Source organism: Pan troglodytes, chromosome 22 (genome assembly GCF_028858775.2).
Source record: "Pan troglodytes isolate AG18354 chromosome 22, NHGRI_mPanTro3-v2.0_pri, whole genome shotgun sequence".
NCBI classification, from domain to species: Eukaryota; Metazoa; Chordata; class Mammalia; order Primates; family Hominidae; genus Pan; species Pan troglodytes.
In genome coordinates this window covers 39,789,609-39,804,290 of record NC_072420.2, presented here as the reverse complement: position 1 = coordinate 39,804,290, position 14,682 = coordinate 39,789,609, and the positions used below count along the sequence as shown (strand labels likewise).

General features: G+C 45.5%; 1 protein-coding gene across 1 annotated transcript in view; it reads left to right on the top strand.

Annotated features, from left to right (window-relative positions):
• The window catches only part of PSMG1 (proteasome assembly chaperone 1), a 150,360-nt gene that overhangs the window by 68,883 nt on the left and 66,795 nt on the right, over positions 1-14,682 (top strand). The window contains exon 9 of the transcript XR_010154514.1: positions 575-710. The gene's annotated coding sequence lies outside the window, so the exon portion shown is untranslated. The remainder of the gene's footprint in view (positions 1-574; positions 711-14,682) is intronic.

Sequence of the window (14,682 nt, the reverse complement as noted above, 5' to 3'; positions counted from 1 at the left end):
TGGAGTAAGAATGTGAAATTCAGTTAACATTCAGGTCTGTTTTTTTTTTTTTTTTTTTTTAAATAACTTGCCATTTGGGAAGGCGATAAAGAGTGTTAATCTCAATTGCTTGGCTGAATGTCTTAGCAAAGTTTTTACTCTGCCAGTTCCAAGATTAGGTGCAGTGTTTCTCAAGGCATAATTTATTTTTGAAATGTTCCTTGGGTTCTGAAATTTCAGCATGCCAATGCTAAACTATTCCTTGAGGGAGAACGACTCTCCCTGAAGAGTCTCCAAGGCCTAATGTTGCTGAGCTTGACTGATAGGCAAAACATCGACAGCCTTAATTTTTTCTTTTCAAAACATGTTTAACTTCAGTAAACCTTAAGCCAAGCCTCTTGCAGATGGCAGACAGCTTAATTGCTGTGGTAACCTTGTCTGACGTTTTTTGGAAAACTTTGGGTGTTATAATAATCCATCGAACCCAGAGAAAATAGATTTCAACCCACACAAAGACATGCATATGGCTCAGAGTCTCAACTTGGCTGCTGAGGTTTTGTCCAAGGGTGTTTCTTTTTTTCCCTTCCCTTTCCAGGCTTTCTGGTACAGCTTGCAAGTCCAGCATGTATTGTTTGGACAGCAAATCGAGAGAGGCCCAAGATGAAATGAATCAGCGTTACTGTTTCTTCCCCTACCCCATCTGCCTTCCCGGAAAGTCTGAGATGTGGATGGTAAGAACAGTTGACTGTATCAATGTATTATCTTTATTTTTTTGCCCATTTTTAGCCCATTTTGAAAAGCTTTATTGATATATAATTGATATACAAAAATTGCATATAATGTGTACATTTGGATGAGTTTGGACAAATGCATGTACCCAGGATATCATCACCACAATCAAGGTACTAAGCATATCCATCACCTCCAGAAATCTCTCTGTGGTGTTGTGTGTGCATGTGTGTGTGTGTGTGTGTTAACACTTAACCTGAGGTCTGTCCTTTTAATATATTGTAACATGTGCAATACAGTATTGTTAACTCTAGGTGCTATGCTGTATAGCAGGTCTCCAGAACATATTCATCTTGTGTAACTGAAAATTTTACCTGTTGATGTTGCCTATTTTTGCAATTGGGTTTTACATCCTTTTCTTATTTGTTTGCAAGATAGCTTTACATTTTCTGAATATGTCCTTTCTTGGATATATGAATTTCAAAATCTTCCAGTTTGTGGCTTGCCTTTTGTTTCTCTTAATAGTTTTTTTATGTATATGTCATCTCTCTCTATTTAAGTCTTCTTTGATTTTTCTCAGCAATGTTTATGAGTTTAGGAGGTTTTACACATCTTTTATTAGATTTATTCCTAGACATGTGATAGTTTACTTATTTTTAAATTTCACAGATGGTTTGTGCCTCTAGGTTAATGTACATTGTCAATCCTTGAGGCGGCACCAGTTGTGTATTGCAATAATGCATTAGTTGTGCATTATAATAGTGCACCGGCGGTGTATTGCCATAGTGCACTGGCTGTGTATCACAGTAGTGCACTGGCTGTGTATCACAGCCAGTGCACTGGCTATGTATTGCCATAGTGCACTGGCTATGTATCACAGTAGTGCACTGGCTGTGTATCACAGTAGTGCACTGGCGGTGTATTGCCATAGTGCACTGGCTGTATATCACAGTAGTGCACTGGCTATGTATTGCCATAGTGCACTGGCTATGTATCACAGTAGTGCACTGGCTATGTATCACAGTAGTGCGCTGGCTGTGTATCACAGTAGTGCACTAGCTGCGTACTGCCATAGTGCACTGGCTGTGTATCACAATTGCAGTCTACATCTTCCTTGATCATGATCCATGGGCCAGACACCCACAGGCACGTTTTCTTGGGCAATGCATTTTTTCTTCCGTATCCTTGTATAATATGTAGGATTTTTTCTGAATGAATGATTTGTGGTTCAACACAGAATTTGTAATTTTGGGGATATGAGAAAAAAATTCAGCATGAAATCTGCAATTAGTTCTTGCAACTAAGATCGCTGCCATCTTAATGGCAAAGTTAAAAGTAAAACTCAGTGGAGAGTATCTTTGTTTATGTCAACGACCATGGGCTATGAAGTTTGATGACTTTTTCTCAACTGTGTTTATAAACACTGGCAAACACACTGTAGCATGGAGAGTGGCCAACTGAAACATGTTTGTACTTCAAATGGATTTATTTTCACCAGTTCCCCACACATGGGACATGTGACACTGTACCTCCTGAAGAGTTCTCAGTTTAGACCAGAGCTTCTCAACTTTGAACGGACAGCAGCCACCGGAGAGCTCATGAGAATCCATAGTCCTGGGCCCCTTATCCAGAGATGGACTGATCAGTATTCATGGGGCCAGTTAATCTACTTTTTAAACATGTATCCCAAATGATTGTGAGGGAGATAGTATGGGGACCGCACACTGTGAACTCCTAGCATTATTATGGAAGCTCAGTTTTGTCACATATTAGCTGTGTGACCTTGAGCAAGTCACTCTATTTCACTAAGCCCTAGTTTCTACATTTTAAAGAAGTGACAATACTGTATGAGTTAGGTTGCTTTCAGCTGCAACTAACAAAAAACCTGATTTCATCTGGCTTCAACAATAACAGGATTTTACTGGTCTTGGCAATTTAGGAGTCCTGATTTTAGAAGAACAGTAGATGTATTAATCAGCATTGTGAGCACCAGAAGCATGGAGGCATAACGCCACGATGTACACCTCTTGCTCACCGACAATTCAGTGCCGCTAGCTGGGCCCCTCCTCCATTCCTGATGCAGAGATCCAGGTTCCTGCCCTCTTGTTTTCCCCATCTCGGCACCTGGCTACTAAGAGCATCATGGGATCAGGAGAGAGGAAAGCACACTGGCTCTTACCTGCCTTAGCCAAGAAGTGACACATACCACTGTCATTTACAATTTAATGGCCAGACCTAGACATATGGCTCCAATTTAACTGCAAGGACATCCAGCCTCCAGAGCTGAGACAATAACCTACCGCATCTGGGGCACTTCAGTATGGCAGCCCTAGTGGCTCAAGGCACGTGGCAAGCACATGGAATATTTCATGAGTACTAACTGCTTCTGCCAAGCTGAGCTTGAGGTATAACTGCACCAGGCTCTGGTTCTGTTTCTCTGTGGTTCTTTTGCCTCTGCCTTATCCTACATCATGAATTGGCTTTGTTGGATGAATTGGCTCAGGCTGGCTTCCCTCCTGGTTGCAAGAGGATGTCCAAGGGCATCCAGGCTTCACATCTTCCTATTAATATTTGGGGAGAGAGGTGGTGTTTCCTCCTCCATCTGAAACAGAGCTCTTGAGCTCTTGAGACTGACTTAGGACACACACTGTCCACCCTGGACACAGTCGGGGCCCATCTTTGGTGCTAAGGATAGGGCCAACCTCATCCTAATCAGAATGCAGTGCTTGGGAAGGAATGGAATGGATGTGGGGAGGCTGCAACGATCCCCACACCACACACCTGCATCCCAGGGGTGGTCATGAGCTCTAAAAAATCAGATCCTGACAAAGCACTTGGCTAGTGGCTGGAACTCAAAGGTCTCAGTAAATATCAGCTGTGATGATGATTATTTAACGAAAAGTGTTGTTAGACATTGGGGCACAAACAATATTGTCCTAAACCCTGAGTTGGTGAAGGCGATGCCAGCTGCTAGAACACATAGTTCCCACATGTGGGATCTTTCATGCTGAGAGGCGGAACTGAGAGAGCGGCTCAGGGACCCAGGGGCCTGTGTCATTCATCCTGTGGTCCACCGTGGTGCCCCGGGCTCCCTTGCTTCCTGCTGGGTGGTGGAGGAAGGGAGGAGGAAGGGTTCTGTAGCAGCTTCTTATGGGCCAGCGTGGATATGGCTTCCTTGCTTTCACCCCATTCCATCAAGAGGAGCCTGCCCTCATCTGCCAGGGAGGCTGGGAGATGAAGTCTGGCCTGTACCCAGGAAGTAGAGGGCAGAGTTTGAGGACGCAAGGGAGCGGAGAGGTTCTCTCTCGACTCTGCAGACCTGGGCTTCCAAAGCCCCTCCTTCACTCATTCAGCAAGGGCTTAGCGACAGGATGAGGAGCGCGGCCCGCCCTTGGGGAGCTCCCGTTCTCAGCCCACACCTGGTTAGGGCCCCTGGAGCCCGGGCCTTGTTGGGCAGACACAGGTCTCCCCGCTACCTTGCACACCTGTGGGAACAGAAGAATCTATGGAAGGTGGCACCTGGTGGGCGCAGGGGTAGGAGGAGCTGAGGAAGGAACCAGCTCATGCCAAGAGGTAGAGATTGGACTTTTGACCAGACTTGGGCCCGATATGAGCCAAGACAGCCCCCAAGAGCCCCCTGAAGCCTCAGTTGGGGGAAGGCCACGAGTGGGGTTGTGCCTCAGTGGACAGGGTGGGCTATGAGACAGTGCGCGGCTGGAGCAGGCGCCCGAGGAGGCATTTATTAGTGGCTTCCCTCCTCCATCCTGTTTCTCATCCAAGTGGTTTTGTGCATACACACCCCACGGCTGTTGGGTCACTAGATTGGGATTGATGGCGTGGACTCAAATTAGTAGTTCCATATTCATAGGCTCTGAGAAAAACCTTTCCTTTTGTCATGTTGTATTTACTCACGTGCTATAGACGGCACCAGTTCAACGCAGATGGAACCCCAAGGCTCAGAGCTTGCTGTACTTGCTTCGGCCTCCGCAGTACCTTGGTGCCAGGATTCTGAAGGAAAACCACACCATCAACAGCACTCGCCCCTGGGGCTGGGTCCCCGTGGGCGGCCCCACGTTCATCCTCTTCGTTTCTTCACCACCCATCTCTTGCTGCCTCCGTCAAAGCCGCTGTGTAACCAGATGTCCTTTATTTCCTTAAATACTCTCAAGTATTTGTTCTCATTCAGAACTGTCCCTGCGGAAATGACTTCTCCCAGGGCACAGTGGTGGGTGTTGGCGACCTGCTTGCCTTCCCACTGCCTTCTCCAGGAAAGGCAAGGACGTGGAGTCCCTTCACAGAAAAGAAACTCTCCACATAGGAAAAGGAAAAGGTTCATTTTCGTTTAGAAGCTTTGGACTGAGAGCCAGGAAGAGTCCCAGGAAAAAAGACTTAAGTAGCAAGAAACCACATTTTAAAGCATAGAGGCAGCCTTTCTGGGGTTCAGGGGTTCAGAGGCGTCTTCCAGCATCAGTCTGCCTTCCCTCTTTCTGCTTGGCCACCTCTGTGGGATGGGTGCTTCCTAGGCATATCTTCTGCTGGTTGAAAGAAGGCTGCTGCTGCTCCATCCATCACCTCCACACTCAGCCGGTTTAGAGTCAGACCTATTTCTCCTCACATGCCTGTCTTTATCAGGGAAGAAAACTTTTCTAGATATCACTGCCACTACCCAGGTTTCTTCCAGCCCGCCCACCACGCTCACCCAATCCACACCCCCTTGACTCGACTCCCTGCATGCTGTACACAGGCCAAGGCGGATTCTTCCTCAGGTTCGCCCAGGTTCACATCTCCTAGGTGCCTTCCTCTTCCTCTTCCGCCTTTTCTGAGCTGAAGGCTGGGGCTCTCCCTGGGGCTTGCAATTTCCTCTACTCTATGCTCGGGAGAGCAGGCTACAGGCCCTGATGCTCCAGGGCTCTCAGGTATCTTTCTGGATGTGGTTAAAAGCTCTGTGCTCCAACCATCGAGGTGTGGGCTACAGGGGGTCAGGTTTTCACTTGCTCCTGCTCTCCATTCTCCTGTCTCGGATCCCCTGGATCAGCCAAGGCAGAGGCTTGGGTTTCTAACATCCTTTGACGTTCTGGCGTCCTACCTGCGGCTGGGCCGTTCCCGTGGGAGGAAGCCCTCCTACCCCAGGGAAGAGCCTCGCTGAGCTGGTGCTTCTCTGCTTGCTCCCCATGTGCTAAGGACTTAGACAATCCTCCTCCTCAGTGAGAACTGGCTTTCATGTGCCAGTCGTGCCAAGATGCAAACAGATTCCCACTTGATAGCCCCAGTTGAGGAAAGACTTTGTTATTAAGTAAAGTGCGAGGCACGTAGAAGAGTGGCTGGCACGCAGGAGCACTCGACACACGGTTGCTGCTGTCACTGTGGTGATTATTAGTGAGATAACTGAGCTTCAGGTCAGAATCAGTCCTGTCCTGAGGCCTGGACAAGAAGGGCCTCACCTTGTCCTACCATGGGGCCGGGAGCCTGTGGGGCTCAGAGGACATACCCCACCCTCACTTCCCTTCTAGACCATGCTTCTGGTACCTGGGACTCTGGAATTCCCACTCAAATGGTCCAAAGTCAGCTTCTTCCCAGGATCCCTCCCAAGAGCAAACCTGCAGCTGGTCGTGTACTGTTAGGCCCAAGGGGTAGCCAAGGAGTGGCCAAAGGGTGGCAATGAAGTGGAGATGGCTGTGTGTGTGGAGAGTGTTTGGAGTTTGGCCATGTGAGCTGCACAACCACAGGTGCCTATTTCTTAGGAGGTGAGACAGAACTGGGCAGGGGAAAAAGAAAGGGAGAAAGGAGGGGGTGGGATGCCAGCTAGTGGACAGAGCCACTTCCTCCCAGACCACCATATTCCAGCATTGTCTTGGGAGCCCAAGACCTCTAAATTCAAACCAGGTTTTCCAGGTTGTTATAAGGCATATTTATCAAGCAGGCGGCTAGAACACAACTGAACAGCTTGTTAACTTGATTTATTACTTTTCAGTGTTTAGCCATGTGGTTTGTGGGCCTCCATTTTTATACATGCCTTGGGCCTCACCAATGCTAGGACGGGCCTGACCAGAAGGGTGTGCGTAACTTGCTGATATAGCACCTTAACCACTGACAAAGCAGTTTTTATTTATATTATCTTGTTCCATTCCTCCACTCAACTTTCAAAACAACCACAGACTGGGGTATTACTATTATTCCCAGCTGACAGCGTTGAATGCTCTGAAGCTAATATACCATGTAATTCAATCGTGTAGTTTAAATTTCTTTCCTAAAAGAAAAATGATCAAGACACTGTATACATAAAAGCCAGTGTTCACTCAATGCTGTTTTTTTTTTTTTTTTCCATGCAGCAGACCCGTCCTTGCTTGTCCTAAGTAACACAGAGTGGCTTTGTCTCCCCAGGAGATATTTTCTCAAAGCTACCATTCTCCACGTGCCTCCCGATGACCTTCTTTGAAAAGTGTCCCCTCCCAATAAATACCTGATGCTTGGCAAGAAGGCCATTACAGAGATATTCGAGCACTGTCCTTGTGCTCAGCACTGTGCCAGATTCTGCCAGAAACAGAAAATTATAGGGCATGGTTCCTGCTTGCAGAGTAGTGAATAGAGCTGAGGAAATAAGAGTTAACAGTGAAGAAATACAGAATGACAATGCATATTTTAATGCTACGTTGTGTGGGAAGTCTAGAGCAGGGGTCGGCAGACCTTTTCTGTAAAGAGCCAGATTGTAAATATTTTAGGCTTTGAGGGACAAATGGTCTCTGCTGCAAGCTACTCAACTCTGCTGTTGTAGCTCAAAAGCAACCACAGATGATAGGTAAGTGAATGAGCATGGCTGTTGCTGTGGACTCAATGTGTCTCCCTCAAATCCATGTATTGAAGCCCTTTGAGAGGTAATTAGGTTTAGATGAGATCATGCGGGTGGAGCCCCCCATGGTGGGATTAGTGACTTTGTAAGAAGATGAAGAGACCAGAGCTCCCCTTTTCATCACAGCAAGAAGGCAGCCACCTGCAAACCAGGAAGTGAGCCCTCACCAGAACCCCAACCATGCTGGCACCCTAGACTCAAATTTCCAACCTCTAGAACTGTAAGAAATAAATATTTGTTGTTTAAGTCACCCAGCTGATGGTATTCTGTTATATTAGCCTGAGCTGACGAAGACGGTATTCCAATAAAAATAAAGGGACACTGAAATCTGAACTTTATATAATTTTCATCTGTCATGAAGTTTTGTTTTTCTTTTTAAATTTTTCCAACCATTTAAAAATGTTGCAAGTATCCTTAGCTTTCTGGCAATACAAAAACAAATGGCAGGCTGACGTTAGCCTTTGGGCTATAGTTGTTGACCTGGGGTCTACAGCAATGTCTCCTGAATTGTTCAGCAGAACAAAATTACTCATGAGCTATTAATAAGCATTCAGAGACAATAAGTCAGGGAATGGCTGCGTACTCTGCATCCTGGTTAGAGAGTCATATTGTGCAATAGCATATTAAAGGCTCTGAGGAGTCCCACAGTAAGGAAACATGTTCCTCATGTGCATGTTGTTTATTGCAGCATTTTCCAAACTTGGTCATGAGAATCCTCCTGCTCCTCCGTCTTCCCTTCTTCTGCCCTCCCTTCCTCCCCTTCCTCTTAGACTTCTTCTCTTTCATTCTCTTCTTCCCCTTCTTCTTTTTCCTATCTTTCTCTCTTGGGCTCCGTCTTTCTCTCCTCCTCCTTTTCCTCCTTCTTTCTGTTTCTCTCTCCCTCCTTTTCTGTCTTCCTTCTTCTCCTTTCCTCTCACTTCTTCTCCTTCCTTCCTTCCTCCTTTCCTCCCTTTCTCTCTTTCTTTCTCTTTCTTTTCTTTTCCTTCCTTCCTTCCTTCCTTTCTTTCTCTCTGTTTCTTTCTTTCTCTTTCTTTTCTTTTCCTTCCTTCCTTCCTTTCTTTCTCTCTCTTTCTTTCTTTCTTTCTCCTTCCTTCCTTCCCCCCTTCCTTCCTTCCATCTTTCTTTCTTTTTCCTTTTCTTCCTTCTTCCTCACTTTCCAGCTTCTCCTTCTCCTTCTTTCTTCTCCTCCTCCTCTGCCACAGGATAGGTATTAACTCGTACACTGGATACTCTGAAGAGCCCAGATTGGGAAACGTCCAGATGCACTAAAGCTGTTGCTAGCACAGTTTGGAAGTGGTGGGAAGAGTTTGAGGAATGTTTATGGAAGAGCTGGAATTTAAAATTACACAACTTTCTTATGAGTTCAATTTCAGTGGGAGAGAAGTGATTTTTTTCCTTGACAAACAATCCTGCCCTCTTGAGGGACACATGTCCTCTGCTGTGTCCCTGGGAAGCTCCATCCCTGGAATGGAAGGGATCTTTGGGGGGAAAACCTGCTGCTGACTTGGATTTCAGGGTCTGTAACGTGCCAGTGTGGACCGTAGACTCGTGATCCCCAGTGCAGCCTGATCCTTCCCATCTCAGGCAATGGCCAGAAACATAGGATTCATCCTTGACTCCTCTCTTGCTTTTATACCAACATCCAATTCATCAGCAAACCTTTTGAATTCTACCTTCAAAATACATTCTGAATTAAACACTTCTTATCACCTCTAGCCCAGTCCACCTGCCCCACAATAGTTAGTGCTCCAGCCCCCCAAGTGTTCCCAGACCAGAGGTCTTCAGAGTGTGGAGGTACAGAAACCATTAAACATTTTATTTATATTAACTCATTCCCCATCCTTCTGTCATTTAATAATGTGCACATTGTACATTTTCTGGGGTATATATTATATTATTAAAACAGAACGTGTTTACAATTTATAATGTAGTGTTGAAGAGGGAAGCTTTTCCTCTGCCCTTTGACGATTCACTGATATGAACTAATAACAGATTAACAGGAGGAAAGGCAGGCATATTTATTAACATGCGTAAGCATGGGAGCCATACAAAATATGACGACCAACGAAAGGCTGGATGGTTGAAGCTTTGATACCCTCATCATAGCAGGGAGCGAAGTGAGGAGCTGCAGGCAATTTTAGAGGGTAGTCAGTGATTTTAGGGTGCATGAATGGGCCTGAAGACCAGATAATGGTTTGTAAATTATTTTCTTAGGATGCTGAATGGGACCAAAGGACAAACAGCAGCTTGGGGACAAGTTATAGGAAATTAAGGGAGGGAACTGAAGTGTGAGCAAAGGCCGCCTTGTTATGTACGTATAGTCCCTCAGGTAATCTCTCAGAGCTGCCCTTAGAAGAATAGATGGAAAGTCTGTCTGGATGTGGAGACTTTGAGTCTCTTCTCTAGGGGTTAATCTTTCTTCGTTGTTCAATAGGATTCCTAGGGAGGGAGTTTAAGACAATTGAATTCCTTTTTTTTTTCTTTTTGAGATGGAGTCTCACTCTGTCACCCAAGCTGTGGGGGCATGATCTTGGCTCACTGCAACCTCCACCTCCTAGGTTCAAACAATTCTCCTGCCTCACCCTCCCAAGTAGCTGGGATTACAGGAATGCACCACATGCCCGGCTAATTTTTATATTTTTAGTAGAGACAGGGTTTTGCCATGTTGGCCAGGCTGGTCTCGAACTCCTGACCTCAAGTGATCCACCTGCTTTGGCCTCCCAAAGTGCTGGGGTTACAGGTGTGATCTACCGTGCCCTGCTGACAATTGAATTTCTTTTAGCAAGAAGTTTCCTCAATCAAATAAGAAGATTCCAGAGAGAGCCCCTCTCTGCATTTGGTTGTTGTGGGGAGGGGACAATTGTGGAGAGAAACAAGGGAAGGTTAGAAAGTCTATGGTTCTGCGGTGGCTTTTGAGGCTTTCCAATTTCCTTTAATGAAGATGTGCTCAGCATATCAAAGCACGATACTTTGGGGTATTGTCCTCTGAGCCCCAGCAATAAATAATGTGTGTGTGTGTGTGTGTGTAGATGGAGGGGTGGAGAATTTGGGTAATTTTTGCAAGCAATTTTTTCTGCACACATACAATAAAAGCCAATCCTTCTCCTGAGAATAGCTAGAAAAGAAGAAAATATTAAAAATATCTGAAGGCACTGGACAGTTCACAAGGCAGTCAATAATTTTAGGGACAAGATCTGGGAGAGAAATAAAATACAGAAAGGTGAGCCAGCATTGTGACCACTTTCCCCTAGGTATCCTTTTTCCAGAAGAGGTGCCTGAGAGAGTGAGAAGCTAATAGAGCTGTTGATAGACAACAGGGATAGGAGAACAGACATGGGCATTCAGGGTCTGCAAGGAACTTGAGACCCAGAGTCCCCTCCCCCACAACTATCTCAGTATTTGTGTTGGGAAAACCACGTAAGGGTACAGCCTAGGAGTAAAAATTGATCTAAAATAGTCTGGCATTTGCAATAAATTAAGCCAGGTTTGAATTGGTTCAACCCCAGATTGGATTAAGGAGGTTAGGGATTGTTAGGGCCCATAGATTCCAGACATAAGTAACTGTAATTTCTCTCTGGAAAAAGGTAACATTCTTCCATATCTCCATGTATTTCATATACACTGTCTGGCACGCAACCAAAATAACCTGGTGCATGAGGAGACAAGACAGTGTTGAGAAAGAGACATATATCTAAATTTGTGGATTTAAAATAACCATGCTTAATATGGTCAAGGAAATAAATACAAATTGGGGATTTTGGCAGAGAACTAGAAAGTATAAAACAGAATCAAAAGAAAATTTTAGAAATGAAAAAAATATCGAATTCAGACCCCAAGGTTTAATGCAGATTAGACACAGCTGAGGAGATAGTGAACTGGAATAAGAAAAATATCTAGAATAAGCACAAAGTGAAGAAATCAGAAAAGAGCAAGAGACATAAGGATGCAAAGTAAAAGGTCTAACAAGGAGAAGAAGGGAGAAAATGAGACAGTGGTAATATCTGAAGAGATAATAATGAAAAATTTTCCCAAACAGATGACAGGCTTTAAACCACTTATTCCAAAAAGACTCTGAACCCCAAGCAAGATAGATATGAGGAAAACCACACTTAAGTGCATTGTAGTAAAGAGGGAAGACAGAGGGAAAACTTCATTAAAAAAAGATCAAATCCAATTTCCTGAGAATGGCTGGCAAAAACTATGTGACCTGGCCTTATCTTCTCAGCTTCATTTCTCACCACCTGCTACCTTGTTTCTTTAACCTTTATTGGATGCTCCTTTAATGCAACAACCTTATTTCCTGGTCAGGACTGCTGTTTCCTTGGTCTAGCAAAATCTTCCCAGATATTTATTTGGCTTCCTCCCTCGCTTCATTCAGGTCTCTGCTCAAATTCAGGGTCCTCAGAAAGGTTTCTTTGCTGACCCTCAACCTGCCCAGGACTCTATCTGTCTCCTTTCATGGCATTATTTTTCTTCCCTACCTGCTGTGATATTCCATGTGTATTTATGCAGTGGTCCCCAACCTTCTTGGCACCAGAGGGTGGTTTCATGGAAGACAGTTTTTCCACGGCGTGGGGGATGGTTTTGGGATGATTCAAGTGCATTCCATTTCTTATGCCCCTTATTTCTATTATTATTACATTGTAATATATAATAAAACAATTATACAACTCACCATAATGTAGAATTAGTGGGATCCCTGAGCTTGTTTTCCTGCAACTAGCTGGTTCCATCTGGGGGTGATGGAGACAGTAACACCTGAAGTGTGGCGCTTATGTCCAGTCTACTTTGTGATCTCGTTTTGGTTGCTGTCACTGCAGAAAACCCTGCTTCACAAAGATAGGATGTTGGAAATGGAAGCAGGCTTTCCAGTGCTTTTCTGGCAACCGCAGGATATTCTGCCTTGACTTTAATCCAGAATGTATGGAGATGGGAAGTTGTCTCAGACCTACTTTTATTGCCACTGGATGCAGCTGTACAACTGAAGCTCACTTGCCACCATGAAGCCTGCAGCTTAATTGTGTCTTGCCACTCACTGAGAGGGTTTTGTTATGAGTCTGAAAGCGGTTGACTTATTATGGTCTCTGTGCAGTCAAACCTCTTGGCTAACAAAAGTCTGTATGTGCAGTTGCTCCCCAGCGCTAGCATCACTACCTCAGCTCCATCTCAGATCATCAGGCATTAGATTCTCATAAGGAGCGTGCAACTAGATCCCTCACCTGCACAGTTCACAATGGGGTTTGCGCTCCTATGAGAATCGAGTGCTGCTGATCTGACAGGAGGTGGAGCTTATGCAGTAGTGCTCGCTTACCTGCTGCTCACCTCCTGTGTGGCCCTGTTCCTAACAGGCCACAGACCAGTACCAGGCTGTGGCCCAGTGGGTGGAGACCCCTGTATTTATGTATTATTTGGTCTGTGGCAGTAGCATGTGAGCTCCATGAGGGCAGGGACTTTGTGAAGGCCACTACTGTATTCAGAGCACCTAGCACAGTGCTTGGCAAAGATAAGCCCTCAATAAATCTTGCTGGATGCATTAATGAAGAAAAGAATGAAAGAGGGAAAGCCTGGCCCTTGCTAGGTGCTCTAGGCAGGCAAAAGAATTCTGCATCATCCTGCACACTGAGACAGGGCACTTCCTTCCGATGGATCCACCGAGGGGCGGACGCATCCCCAGGTTACCAAGGAAAGCAGTTCTTTGCAGGTGGTAGAAGACTTGTCACTTCCCCTCCCTATAAAAGCAAAAAAGTGTAATGGCAAATTCTGAGAGCCTCTGAGAAAGTCAGGCAGGTCCCTTTCCAGAAAGCCACCAATTGCTCTGGCTAGGATTACATGTTCTGTGAATTTTGAGTCTAACTTTGAAAAATTTATCATAGCCAATTAATCTGTTTAAGAAGACCTAGTCAATGCAATAGAGACCTTTTTTCCCCTAAGATAATTGAGATGAAACCTAAAAGAGATTAATAAAAAAAAATTTAAAGCCCTTTTATTTACTGAGCAGTTAAAGATGAAGCCATCTGTTACCATAATGATAGTCTTTAGGGAAAAGCCGTAAAGACGCCAACAACAAGTAAATATGCCCATAAAATGTCCACCAAGATCCTGAAAAGCTGTTCCTTCATTCCTTTTTTCTCTTTTAGATACCCTTGGGTAACCTAGGAGTAAATGGCTGTTTGCTGGTGTTGTTTGATAAGTTCAGAGGTTAAGTGGCACTCAGGGTTCATGGTGCTAATATCTGATTTGTTGGATGAGAGTTTCCTGGAGACAGAGAGAGGAGGCCTTGGGTGCTGGGGCCAGATTTCCTCTTGGGATGACTTTTGACCCTGTCCTTTTCCTAGGGGTAACTGACACACAAAGCCTTCCTGTGTGGGGCTGGGTCAGTTTACACCAAGCATCATTATGCAGGGGCTGCTGCTGGAAACCCCAAGGACAATTTGGGGCGAATGCGTGCTGCGTTGGCCTCTAATCAGAGACTCTAGTATCCATCATGTACCAGCATTGACAGACTTCTGAGAACCCAAGGTGGGAACAGTAATGTGAGGATGTTATAACACGGATCGAGAGTTAGGCTTTGTAGAGAAGACGTGCCAAAGAGGGACTTAAAAATTCTACGCCACGCTGTGCCTGTGCTGGCCGCCTGGCTGCCTCTCCCTGAGAAGCTCTCCTTTTCCTCCGCAGGACTTCGGGGAACCTTCAGGCTGTCGCCCTGCCTCTTTTGATGTTTCTCGCAGGTTGCAGATGGAGACAGGTTTTGTACTGAGGATCATGTTCACTTTGCAAATCAGTGTGCAGGAGATGGCATGGGAGCATAATGTCAGAGACACTTTAATTCCTGCACCCCGGCTTAGGTGAATGTGGAAGATCTCCAGACAGTGTTGTATTAGATTTTCACCCCAGTTATGCGGGGACCATCCTGGAGTGGTTAGCGCAGACACTGTAATTAGGAGGAACGATTGCTGGGTGTCCCTGACGGCTCTGTTCCCAGGCAAAGTGACCTGCTGGCCCCAGTGGAAAAGGGCTGACACTTCTGCCTCTGATGAAAAACAGATGCAAATGAGACGCCGTGATTGCAGGAGCGCTCGTTAACGGGAAGGGCTCTGCAAGGGAGGGCACCAAGGGCAAAAAGCAGG